Source organism: Nyctereutes procyonoides, unplaced genomic scaffold, assembly GCF_905146905.1.
Source record: "Nyctereutes procyonoides isolate TBG_1078 unplaced genomic scaffold, NYPRO_anot_genome, whole genome shotgun sequence".
Classification (NCBI taxonomy): Eukaryota; Metazoa; Chordata; class Mammalia; order Carnivora; family Canidae; genus Nyctereutes; species Nyctereutes procyonoides.
The window spans coordinates 7,652,373-7,664,933 of NW_026575139.1; the positions used below are offsets into that span (position 1 = coordinate 7,652,373).

At 49.9% G+C, this 12,561-nt stretch overlaps 1 protein-coding gene across 1 annotated transcript in view; it reads right to left on the reverse strand.

Annotated features, from left to right (window-relative positions):
- CUNH14orf132 (chromosome unknown C14orf132 homolog) overlaps positions 1–12,561 on the reverse strand; it is a 50,932-nt gene that overhangs the window by 7,843 nt on the left and 30,528 nt on the right. The gene's annotated exons all lie outside the window — the stretch shown is intronic.

Genomic DNA, 12,561 nt, shown 5'->3' on the forward strand with positions numbered 1-12,561 from the left:
CATTCCTGTATGACAAGTCCATCACACACCATTTTACCCGTTGTACACTATTCCACCGCAAATACAAACCCCAATATATTTATTTAAAATATTTTATTTATTTATTCATGAGAGACACACAGAGAGAGAAAGGCAGAGACACAGGCAGAGGGAGAAGGAGGCTCCCTGCAGGGAGCCTGATGCGGGACTCGATCCCGGGTCTCCAGGATCACACCCTGAGCCAAAGGCAGAGGCTCAACCACTGAGCCACCAAAGCGTCCTTACACACCCTGATTTAACCCTCCCCCTAGAATTGGAGATTCAGGAATTTCGTTTTTTTTCCTTTTATAAATAATGCACTGATAAGCATCCCATATGTGCATTTGAGCGTACTTACATGCTTATACACGCATTTTTATTTATTGGGTCAGATGCCCAGGCACGGAACTTCGGAGTCGACAGGTATGAACGCTTCAGAGCGTCTGGCGTACAGAGACACACTCCTCAGAAGAGTGATTCTAATTCCCAAAGCCTCACACATAAGATGTCAGCACGTTTGCACTCCAGGGATGGGAGTAAAGGCTCCAGGCTGGGGATGGGGACGGTGGACCCCTCATACAGCCACAAAGAGACCGTCCCTGCTCCAGGCCATCTGGGTCACTCCAGGGGTGGATGTGCCTTAGGCTCAGGATTGGCTCTGGCATCTACTGGGCTCACAGTGTGTGTTTGCTGGGAACGGCCCCCGAGTGAGTGTGTCCTTCGGTACACATTTCCTGAGCACTTGCAGCTATCAGCACGGAGGCCCTGCCGTAGACTCAGGGAATGTGCAAGAGATTTTACAGTTAACTACTCAGCTGTCCTGTTGGAGGTGCCACTATATCCCCATTTCCCAGATGGGTCAGCAGAGGTCGAGGCTACGGCGCCAGTTGGTGGTGGAGTCAGGGTCGAGGGCCAGTCTGGCCGTGCGGCCGGCGTTTCCCACTCTGCTCACAGCCGCCCCGACTCCGGGGTCAGACTCCGGAGTAAAGATCACCGTCCCCAGGGAGACTCGGACGACAGGGGAGCAAATGGGGGGCCACTTCACTCAGCCACTCCGCTGACAAATACGTACGAGGGGTGTGTTCATCAGGGGCCACAGCGCCAGCCTCTGGATACAGGTGAGCGAGGCAGGTGGGGGCCCCGCTCTCACAGGGTCACACTCCAGTCCGGGGAGGAGAGCAAGGAGGAAGGAGAGGCCAGAGGGAGGCAGGCAGGGGCGGAGGAAGGGAGCACATCTGGTGGGAATACAACCAGCAGGATCGACACGGTGGGGGCGGTGGGGGGCTGCCTTCAGGCAGCTCTGCGCTTGGCCGGCCCGGATCGCCGCAGCCTCCGCGGAGCACCTGCTTGCCTTGACAGGAGCGGCCTCTCTGGGCTCGCTCACAGGAGCCTGGCACTTCATCACGTCACAGCTCTGTCCTTTATAGGTGGGGGCCTGCCAGCTGTCAACCTGGGGGATGTAGCGACAGCAGGGCCTCTGGGGACCTCGGACAGGCCAGGGCTGCTGCTTACGGGGACGGTTCACCGTGGGAGCACACAGCCAGCGCTGCGTTAATCTACGTGTCCCTTCTCCCCCGTCCGTTATGGTTTAGCCGTCTATTAAATTAATATGTTGACTTCAATTAACAACTCAGTGCCTATTAATAGCTACCACGACAAACCCAAATGAGAATAACAACTGATATGCACTCTATGAAGAATGCAATGAAGAGTTTAAGGAAGAGAGCTGCGAGCTCCTCTTGGCCCCAAGCTGGTGACACAGGAGCAGAGGGTCACAGCTGCTTCAGGCAGCCTAAGGGGGGGTGAGGGGCTGGTGGGGCGGCGGGGCCTCTGGGTCCAGCGCCTTCCCATTAAACCCATCCCTGTTTTAGGTGTCCTCTCCACTGGAGCCCTTCCGTCCTGTGTGACCTCAATACCGGGTCCTCGCCTCGTGGGCACCCATCCAAGACACAGCTCCTGTCTGCTTCCCCTGGAGGTGGGACCGGATCTTCTTCTTCTTCCTTTTTTTTTTTTTTAAGACTTTATTTATTTATTCATGACACAGAGAGAGAGGCAGAGACATAGGCAGAGGGAGATGCAGGCTCCCTGATGCAGGACTCGATCCCAGGACCCCGGGATCATGCCCTGAGCTGAGCTGAAGGCAGACGTTCAACCACTGAGCCACCTAGGCGTCCCCCTGTGTTAGTTCCTTATGGTGGCCTTAAGGAGTCACCATGAACTTAGTAGCCTAAAATGACACACATTTATTCCCTTCCAGGCCCAGGGGTCGGAAGTCTGACACAGGTCTCACCAGGCTACCAGCAAGGTGTTCACTGAGCTCCCACCTCTGACAGCTTCCAGAGCCACCCGCCTTGGCCCGTGATCCCCTTTCTCAGTCTTCTAAGCCTGCAGTGCAGCATCTTCCAACCTCTTTCTTCCCTCTTATAAGGACCCTGGTGATTATACTGGGTTCCCTTGAATAATCCAGGATGATCTCTAATCTCAAGATCTCTCTCTCTCTCTCTCTCTTCTCTCTTTTTTTTTTAAGACTTATTTATTTATTTTTGTTTGTTTGTTTGTTTGTTTGAGAGAGGGAAAGAGGAGAGCACATGGGGGGAGGAGCAGAGGGAGAGGTAGACAGAAACTCAAGAAGACTCCCCGCTGGACTTGGAGCCTGACTCGGGGCTCGATCCCATGACCTGAGCTGAAACCAAGAGCCAGATGCTTAACCCACTGCATCCCCCGGGTGCCCCCGACCTCAAGATCCTTACCCTTAATCATTCCTGCAAAGTCTCATTGCCCCGCAAGGTGACCTATCCAGAGGCTCACCTCACTGGAGGTCGATCTACCGCTACACAGGGAAGACTTTTGAAGGCAAGCACGTGGCCTCCTTGTCTAAAGCTCCCTCAGCTCCACTGTTAACAGAAAAAAGGTGACAAACAAGATCCTGTGGAATTAATGAACTGAAGTCAGCAGAAGGGCTCCCCACCGGCTGTCTCCCTAAACCCAGTCCAGAGACCCCTGTGGGGGGACAGTGCATTCTCCACAGGGTGAGCCCCTTCTCTGCCCTGCACCTGTCATGACAGCTCAGCGCTGCCAGAGACCACGGCTGGTAGCTGATGGATGCTCAGAGGGTGGAGACAAGGGTAGGTTCTGGTGCTAGAAAGACTCGGGGGTGAATCCTGCTTCATCCCATCTAGAAGAGCCAGAATGGGTTCTTTAACTCGCTTGAAAGTAATGAAGATAATTCATTATCTTCAGTGGAACCAGCAGGATTCTTGCAAGGAGGGAATAAAGTCATAGATGATAAAATATGGCCCAAGATAGTCACTCAGTAATTCCTCATATTCTTTCCTTTTATCAGTTTTGTAGAAATTCAAAACCAGGAGCACCGCATGTATCTCCTATCCAACTGCTTAAGCTGAAGGGAGGGATGGGGAACCTGGCGTTGCCAGTCATGAGCTTTTATGCAATCAGTTAATCAGACACTCTTTGCAGGTGCAACAGACAGCCCCCCCCCCGCCCCCAACTTATGCTTAGGCTGAGAGATGCTCCAAGTCTGGCCAGCAACTGTCACTCGATCCAGCTGTCTTAGGTGTTCGGTTCTTTTGATGTTTTTTCCTTTTGTAAAACAGATTCTACACTCAAAGGGCTGGAACAGATACAAAAACAAGTTTAAATGGCAAAATCCGTGAATAGAAAACAACAAACAAAACAGTCAGCCTCAATCGCATTATTGGGAAGCTGGAAAGAGCTGACCAGGAGGATTTATGGAGTGAGATATGGTGACTGGAGTCACCCCAGAAGCAGGTGGCGAGAAAAGCACCTGGAAGGTCCCTTGGAGATGCCTCTTGGATGACAACTGGGCTTTTCTCAGACCAGTGGGCAGGTGTGGTCACTGGCCCCCCGGGAGGGAATCCTTGGATGAGGGTTCAGCTCAGAGCAGATTTGGGGGTGAAGAAATCTAACTTCACACCCCGGAAGGACCATCCTGCAGAAGACAGAGGCCCAGGGAAGCAGAATTGGAACCCAAGCATCTCTCTGCGGAGTCACACTCGCCATCAGGGTGCCACAGGACAGGGCAGGGGTGGGAGGGGGGGGAGCTCATTTCCCCATCACAAGAGGCGGTCACATCCCAGTCAGAAAAAAACCCGTGGGCTTGTTGGAGAGGGGACACCAGGACAGGTCAACGTTCAAGGTCCCTGTTCTCAATGAAGGCTGTGTGCTTCCTGACAGTAACTTGCAGGGGGCCAGGAGCCTTCCCGGTTTCCCGCAGCATCTCCAGTGCCCAGAACACAGCAGGTGCTCAGAAAACATTGGATGAATGAACAAAATCCTGGACCATCGGCCAAGAATCCTGCGGGCACCTAGAGCCAGCACTTCCTGGCTGGGAGATCCGGGCCCATTTCTTAACCCAACCTGTCCAAACTCAGGTTTTGCACAGAAGCATAGTGGAAATGCCAAACACTGCTTCACAGATGGGGCCCGGCAGCAGGTGGAGAATGGTTTCTGCGGTGGTGGCATGGGGGCTGGGGGCACGTCACCGAATATACTCGGACAGCATCCCTGACATTAAAAGGGTCTGCAGGGATGCCCAGGTGGCTCAGTGGTTGAGCATCTGCCTTCGGCTCAGGGCGTGATCCTGGGGTCTTGGGATTGAGTCCTGCATCAGGCTCCCTGCATGGAGCCTGCTTCTCCTTCTGCCTGTGTCTCTGCCTCTCTCTGTGTGTCTCTCATGAATAAATAAAATCTTTTTTTAAAAAAAAGCATGCCTACAAAATACTGTACGTTAGACACGGATCCACACACATGAAGTCAAGGATCATAAATGTATGAGCCCCATTCACCATAGCGGCTGCCTCTGAGGAAAAGGCTTGGGGGCAAAGGAGACTAGTTTTGTCTATATAATATTTTATGCTAAGAAAAGATGAGCAAACAGGATAAAATATTACAAAGAGTCTCCTCTGCTCACTGGGCACATGGGTGTCTGTTACTTTTCGGTATTTTTCAACTTGTAACACGAAGAGCAATGCTTTGAGCGCTGGAGCAGGTCACAAACCGGATGGGTGACCATCACCACTGCGGGCCTGGCGGCTCTCAGGCCAGCACGGGGCCCTGCCCCTGGGTCCCTGTCCCTCTGGGCTGGAGTCCCTGTGTGGCTCGTGGTGGCCGGGCACGGTGTGGAGGGGCTCCAGGGAGTGCGGCTGTGTGGACCCCAGGGCACCATCCACTGTGGTTCCCAGAGTCCCCACCCCACCCCTGCCCTGCAGAGCTGCTCTAGTCCCCATCTGTTCCTGCCGAGGGAAGGGGGAGGTTAGATAAATCTCCCCTAAGCTGGGCCTCTCCAGAGGAAAGAACAGAAAATGCTTTCACAGGGAAATCTTCAAAGCTTGGTAACCAGAGGTGGCCCTGGAGGACTTTCCTGAATAATGCCCACACTTCAGAGGAGGGGACATGCGAGACAATGGGCATTTGTTGCTGGAGGCTCTGTGAAGTGGGCTTGCTGGCCACCAGACCCCCCTCCTGTAGAAGGCCATCCTCGGGGCCCCTGGGGCATCCCAGCCACGAGGAGAGGATCTGATGCTCCTGGGCTGTGGGTTTCAACACGAAACTCATAAGAGGGTAGAAACATCTATATTGTCCCCACCCCCAGTGGGTGGTGGCACTCTGGTGCCACTCAGGGCTGGGACCCCTGGCCCTGCTTCTCTCTCTGAGCCTCGCTTCCCCGGGGAGTGGCTCAGCTGAGTGATGGCTAAGGCCAAGCCCAGTGCTCAGAAGCCCTTGTCAAACGCTGAGAAAGCCGGAGTCAGGTCTAGATGGTTCTAAAGGGAGAGATGCGTGGCAAGGGCCGGGAGACAGGCCGTTAGATAAAATCCTCACCCAGTTCAGTCTGAATTTCAGGGAAACAACGGCAAGATCATTTTTTAGCGTAAGCATGTCCCAAATAGTTCATTGGACACACTTACAGCAAAAAAAAAATCATACTGAAAGATGATCTGACATTCAGATTTAATCTGGCCTCCTGTGTTTTTATTTGCTGCGTCTGGCAACTCTGTGTGCGGTCAGTCTGAGAAAGAGCTGCAACCTCGGAGTTTGTGCAAGGGGCCATGCCCTCAGTTTTGTCTCTCTGGGGCATGCCATCTGCAGGCTCCCTGGGTGACCTAGGTCACTGGAAAATTTCAGGATACCTCCAGCCAGCCTGCTATCATCATAAAGACAGTTTCGCCCCTTACTACTTCTCGCAGGGTCTCCGTGGTCCAAATATAAAGGCTGGATAGATTGGGAGCGCCATCCATCCATTTGTTAGTCATTCAACAAATGGTGAGAGCCCTCTTTGCACCTGGAGGAGCTGGACCGGCATCAGGGATGCCCAAGGGGAACCCTGGAGGGCCTGACATTTAAAAGGAATACAGACTAATACACAGTCGTAAAATGGTATTTCACGCGCTTTAACAGGGATAAGAACAAAGCAACAGATCTCCCAGGGTGACTCCGGGCAGGTTGCAGTTAATTCCTCAGAACTGAAGAATCAAGCATGAGCCTGAGCCCTGGCTCTGTGCCTTTCGGGCTGCGTGACATGAGCAAGTGTCTGACCCTCTCTGGGCCTCCGTTTCCTATCTGTTCTAGGAGGATAATAGTGGGAACCACCCTGTGGGGGTGCTGTGGGGGTGAGTACCATGTCCTGGCTCTAAGGACTCAACACCTGGGGTCCCTAATTTTAAGTATCATCCCCGCTGTCATGGCTGGGTGGGCACAGAGCCAGGCCTGCTCCCCTCTCACGGCCTCACTATAGCGGGGCTTTTTTGACTTTCTCTACTTTCCATCCTGAAGACAGGCACGGTGAGTTTACTGGGGTTCTCCCTCCTGTCTCCCAGGGTAGACAGCAAAAGCTCTAGAGAACCCCCTCTTTCTGGACAGAGGCAGGGAAGAGAGGCTCCCGGGAGCCAGAGAATTTGCGGGAGTCACCAATTTCTTTCTCTCTTCTCTCTCCAATGGTCCCAGTTGCTGCCTGTGCTTCTGTGGCCGTGGTGGCAGTGGCAGGGACAGGGAACCTAAAATGCAAGAGAAAACCTTTCTCTCTGGCCAGAAGAACTGAAGAAAGGGCCCCTGCAGTCTGAGGAGTTTGGGGGAGTGCCTTCGTCCTTTTCCTCTCTCTGTCTCCTGCTTTGCCCACTGGGCATCCTGGCAGTGCAGAGCTATGTGACACATAGGGCAATGAAAGACAGACTCTCAGTCGAAGGGTTAAGAAAGAAGGCCCCCGGGAGCCAAAGACTATCCCAGGGGGAGAGAGTAGACAAGGGATCCCATAATTCTCTGCAGGAACCTGCACACGTTCTGGGCTCCCTCTGAACTCTGCATGCATGCGAGTGACCCAAAGAAGCATAATGAAGCCTTTGAAAAGTCCAGGTGCAGCCCTGAGAGGTCTTGCCCCAGCGTTAAGGTCGGACAACCACTGGGACCACTGCTTGTAGAAGGCGAGGCAAAAATGTTCTGAGGAAAAAAAAGAACTTTTCAATGGTCTCACTGACTCATTCTACCAAACACAGAAGAAGGAAGGACACTTTTTAACTCTTTTTATGGAATGCTTCCCAAATCAGGTTAACAAAGCCAACCAACAGTATTCTACAAAAATCAAAGATATGACAAGAAAAGAATATGGAAGGTCAAGATCCTAATTGAATATAGACAACAAGTAGATGACAGATAATAGCGAACCGAATCCAGGGATACATAAAAAGGTAATCTATTTTTTGTTGTCAGGGTCAACCTTCAAAAATCAGTTAATGTAATTCGTTACACTAACAGAAATAAGAAGAAACAAAACATAATCATCCCCATAGATGCAGAAAAATCAGGGGATCCCTGGGTGGTTCAGCAGTTTAGTGCCTGCCTTTGGCCCAGGGCGTGATCCTGGAGTCCCGGGATCGAGTCCCGCATCAGGTTCCCTGAATGGAGCCTGCTTCTCCCTCTGCCTGTGTCTCGCCTCTCTCTCTCTCTCTCTCTCTCTCTGTCTGTCTCTCATGAATCAATAAATAAAAATCTTAAAAAAAAATCTTCAAAAAGGAAAAAAGAAAAATTACTTGACAAACATCCAATCCTGGTAAAAATTCTTAGCAAACTAGAACTAGAAGGGAATTCCTTAATCTAATAAAGACCATCTACGAAAAGAAAAAAACACTGCCATCAAAAAACCACTTAAAGCTAACATCATACTTAAAATATTGATCGATTGCGCGTCTATTGTCAAACAAGGAACAACTGGAATTTGTTTTAAAGTTCCATTTACAAGAGAACCAAAAAATGAAATCACTAAGTACAAATCCAACAGCACACGTACATGATCTGAATGCTGAAAACAGCAAAATACTGATGAAATTAATAAAAGGATAGCTAAATAGAGGGAACCACATGCTCATGAACTGGAAGATTCAACACTGTTAAGATGTGAATTCTCCCCCAGTTGATGTACAGATTGAATGCAATCCCAGTCAAAATTCTAGCAGGCATGTGTGCAGATAGTGGATTCCAACATATTTATGAAAGGCAAAGGACCAAGTATAGCCAAGAAAGAATAGAGTTGATGAACTCACAGTAGCGCTTCATTTCCAGACTTACTATAAAGCTCCAGTTCTTAAGACCGCGTAGTATTTGCAGAAGAAGAGATACGTAGATCAACGAAACAGAAACAAGGGGTCCAGAGGTAGATTCACATAAATACAGTTAGTCGTGTCTTTAAAAAATCGCAGAAGAAATTCAAAGAAGAAAAGGGTAGTCTTTTCAACAAATGATGCTAGAACATTTGGATGCCAATATGCAAAAAATAAAAATAAAAATGTCCCTGAAACCTGAGCTCTTATATAAAAGTTACCCCCCAACCCCCCACCCTCATGCCTTACACAAAAATTAACTCAAAGTAGTTCACAGACCCAAATGTAAACATCAAAGCATAATACTTTTAGAAAAATACAGAGGAGAAGAATGTCTGTGACCTTGAGTTAGGAAGGCAAAGGGTTCTCAGGTCCAACACCAAAAGTGCAATCCATACAAGAAAACATCAGTAACCCGGATTTCATCAAAATTAGAAACTTTTCCTCTGTGAAAGGCACCGGTAAGAGAATGAAAAGACAAGTCACAGACTGGAAGGAAATATTTACAAATCACGCTTCTGACAAAGGACTTGTAACTAGAATATATAAAGAGCTCTGAAAAATCAACAATAGGAAAACAAGTCACTTTAAGAAATGAGTAAATGCTCTGAACAGTCACTGAACAGAAGATATACAGAAGGCAGCACCGCCTGTGAAAAGATGTTCAACATTGTCAATCATTAGGGAAATGCAAAATAAAACCATCCTGAGATACCGCTGTACACCTAACCTACTAAAATGGTCATTTATTTTTATTTTTTTATTTTTTTTAATTTTTATTTATTTTATGATAGTCACACAGAGAGAGAGAGAGAGAAAGAGGCAGAGACATAGGCAGAGGGAGAAGCAGGCTCCATGCACCGGGAGCCCGACGTGGGATTCGATCTGGGTCTCCAGAATCGCGCCCTGGGCCAAAGGCAGGCGCCAAACCGCTGCGCCACCCAGAGATCCCTAATTTTTTTTTTTAAAGATCATTACTTAGTTCTGGTGAGATTGTGAGCAGCTGGAACTCACATACAATGCAAGTGGAAAAGTAAAATGGCAGAGACATTCTGGAAAACCTGGCAGTTTCTTATAAACGTACATGCAACAGATGACCTGGAAAGACTACTCCTATGTATTTGCCCAAAAGAAATGAAAACTCACATTCATAGAAAAATCCATGCAAAGGTTTATAACAGCTTTATTTGTAACTGCCCCAAACTGGAAGCAACGCAGATGTCTTTCAACAGCACAGAAAACAAAACAAAACAAAAAAAACAACAAAAAAAAAAGGAGTAGAATCATGTGATAAAATACTATCCGGCACTAAAAATAGATTTATTCTTGATGGACGCAAATGTGGGGGGATCTCAAATGCATGAAACTCCGGTGAGTGAAGCCAGACAGAAAGGGCTATGCCCCGTGTGATTCCATTCTCGGGATATTCCTGAGGAGGCACCACTCCAGGGCGGACGGTGGGAGCCGGCGTGGGTGTGGGGTGACCAGGAGGGCAGCTGGAGGGAGAGTCGGGGTGAGGGAGTGTTCCAAATCGTGACTGTGGGTGCGGTCACGGTCTCTACGCATTTGTGAGAACTTACAGAGCTGTATGAATGCCCAGGAGAGGGTACTTCCCAGGATGCACATTAGAAAGGAAATCACAGCACACCTCGGAAGGCCGCCGCTGCTCTGAGTCATGCTCTCCACCCCTGGGAGGGGTGGGGGTGAGGTGGGGAGACTCTGGCTTTTCCCCTGCACGGGACCCCACCTGCAGAGCCGGGCTAGTGAGGCTGGGCCCCAGCCCACATCGGGCCCTGAAGCCTGGGCTCTTTCCACAGCCCCCAGATTTTCCTGTATGGCCAAGACAGGTAGGGAAACTGAGGCACGAGGTCCACTGCAGAGTTCCCGTGACATTACCACAGGCTGGCTGACACTGACCTGAGGACATACTAAGCACCCTGCCCCTTCTGCCTCCTTGTGGCTGTTCACACCCTTCTCTGACCCAGAAGCCCGTCCTAGACCTGTACATACCAAAATCCTACTCAACTTTCCAGGCCAGGCTGCTATTTCTGGAACCCTCCCTCCAAGTTTCAACTTCCTTTGGTTCTCAAAGCTCTCCTGCCGCCTCCCTAATGCCAGAGCACTGCGTCCTGCATCCATAAGATACGGTGTGTGTTCACACGCACACACCCTTGCACGTGTGCACATTACATGCTGTCTTAGGTTCATAAATGCCTTGGAGAGTTTCTTACTCTCTCCGCAACCCCTGGATTGCCCAGGCTTTTCATGCAGAGTCACTTTAGCAGAGAAGGAGGGAAAGAGAGAGGGAGGGAGGGAAGAAATTTGAATCTAAGGGCTGGCATCTAACTCCTGCTGCCTTGGTTAGCACAGAACATGGATAAGAAAACATTTCTAATCAAGGGAAGTGATAGTCATATGAAAAGTCTTCAGAGCGGGAGCCACTGCCTGTCACCTGTCCTCTGGAGCTGGTCTCCCGATGGACATTTGGGGCTCTTATTTCCTTAGATTTGGAACACAGCTCCCCAAGGTTGAGTGGAGCCACCTCCCAGGGCTGGCTACAGGGCTGGGTCAACAGGCTCCCACCAGGCCCCACCGGAAGGCAGGGCTTGGGCTGCGGCCAGTTGCTCAGAGGCTGGAGATCCCCACTGGGCAGTGTGGGGAGGGCTTAAAAGGAGTGATTACAGTGGATGATGGTGATCAAGACACTGGAGGCTATACCGCCAGGGCCAGGAGAAGGCTGAAGGGGGGCAGGGGTTTGTTGGGGGCACCTCATAGTGTGAGGAAGTTCCTTTATGATGCAGGCATGGACGCCACATGGCCACTTCTTTTGCAAAGAAGCAAAAGACCTCACAAAACAGACTGCACACCCAACAGATATGCCAACACGTGTTCACCAAAACACTTGGACACACATGTCCATATAGCATTATTCAGGATAGCCCCAGACCGGAAACAAGCCAGTTGCCCACCAACAGTAGAATGGATATGTGACTGGGGCGTATTCACACAGTGGAATTCTACAGTGAGAATCATGAGCCACAAGCATGTACCATGGCATGGATACATCTCACAAACACAATGATGACCCAAAAACCCCAGAGGCAAATAAGAACATGCTACGAGATTCCATTTATTTCAGCGGTCCTCAACTGGGAGTAATTCTGCACCCCCAGGAGACATTTTGATTGTTACAGCTGAGGAGTAGGATGTGCTACTGGCTCGTCGTGGGTGGAGGCCAGGGATGCTGCTGAACATCCTATGATGCACAGGACAGCCCCTGACAACACAGAATGATCCAGTCCCAACATCAATAGCGTGTAGATTGCAAAATTCCGATTTTTATAAAGGTCAAAACCGGGCAAAATTAATATCTGGCATCAGATTCAGCCTATAGTTGCTGCTGGGAAGAGGGACAGGGGGGTTTCAGGGTAGAAGGCCGGCTGTATTCTCATCCGAGCGCTGGTTACAGGCGCTCACTTGGAAAACACACATCAAGCTCTCTGCTGTCCCGTGTGTCTGTCCTACTTCAAAAATTGTCCTTTAAGAAGATGGAGGGAAGAGTCAGGCCTGCACAGGAATCTTGAATTTGATTTCTTTTTTTTTTTTGAGATTTTATTTTTTATTTTATTTTTTTTTAAGATTTTATTTTAATTATTTATTCATGAGGGACACACAGAGAGAGGCTGGGCCCCAACCCGAGGGGAGCTCGATGCGGGACGCGATCCCAGGACCCTGGGATCACGACCTGAGCCAAAGGCAGACACCGAGCCACCCAGTGCCTCTTGAATTTGATTTCAATGACTTTTGAGATGGAACCTCTATTCAGACCATCCACACCTTATGGGGTGTTGCTCCCTGTTCCCGGCACATCAGGCAATGCTCAGAATGAGCTCCCGGTTTGCAAACTGCAGACAAA